General features: G+C 38.6%; 1 protein-coding gene across 4 annotated transcripts in view; it reads right to left on the bottom strand.

The window, feature by feature from the left end:
• Nucleotides 1-366: 366 nt before the first annotated feature.
• LOC142636323 (uncharacterized) overlaps nt 367-761 on the bottom strand; it is an 8,671-nt gene continuing 8,276 nt past the window's right edge. Inside the window, exon 5 of one of the 4 annotated variants that reach the window (XM_075810508.1) lies at nt 367-761. This exon is cut by the window's right edge and continues 6 nt beyond it. The gene's annotated coding sequence lies outside the window, so the exon portion shown is untranslated. The other 3 variants (XM_075810506.1, XM_075810507.1, XM_075810509.1) reach the window with 3 other exon arrangements.

The following is a 761-nucleotide window of genomic DNA, read 5'->3' as shown; positions in this document are numbered from 1 at the left end:
TAGAGAGATATTGGATATGAAGCGAAGTAAAACTTTGGTTTATTTTCTGAACGAATCTTATACAACCAGAAGCTAGCCTTTATACTGACTTAGGCTAAGCTTTCACTAAGCCATTGGCACTAACTAACTTTTTAACTATTTGACAACATGGCACTAACACCTTCCTAACTAACTTAGGAAACAACTATCACTGCACACCCTTGATGCGATGGTTACTCTACAAGTATAAGTGCTTGTGGAGTGTGGGGAGTAAGTGTCGGGGTTTAAGTCTCCAGGAGAGAGTTTCACACACATATATACTTAGATTAGGCTAAAATAGAATTCTATCTTGTAAAAAAAAAAAAAAAAACTTAGGATACAACTAAATGATTACAACACATTTAGCACCTGCTTAATTTCATTAAGCACATAGAAAATTGACTATCCTCGTCAAATTACATGATCACATACTTCACAAGTCAATCCTATACTTGTGCTGTATCATTGAGCTTCATAACTATAAAACTCAGACTAACAGTTGTTGCTGCACTAGTGAACTCAGACTAGGGTTGTGGAGGTTTAGACCGGAATCAAAGCTGAGTTGGCTGTACCGCTCTTGGTTGCTACTGACTGTAAGAGGGTCTGCAATTAGAGCTTTTGCAGGAAGTTGCACGCACACGCACACACAACTGTTGGCCTCACATGAGAGATACAATTCTGGATGTTTGTACTAAGGTAGCTGAGAGATGCCAAAGTGTGAGTCCTCGAAGAAACTACTGTAT

Source organism: Castanea sativa, chromosome 5, assembly GCF_040712315.1.
Source record: "Castanea sativa cultivar Marrone di Chiusa Pesio chromosome 5, ASM4071231v1".
Lineage (NCBI taxonomy): Eukaryota > Viridiplantae > Streptophyta > Magnoliopsida > Fagales > Fagaceae > Castanea > Castanea sativa.
This window is presented reverse-complemented; position numbering and strand designations above follow the sequence as displayed.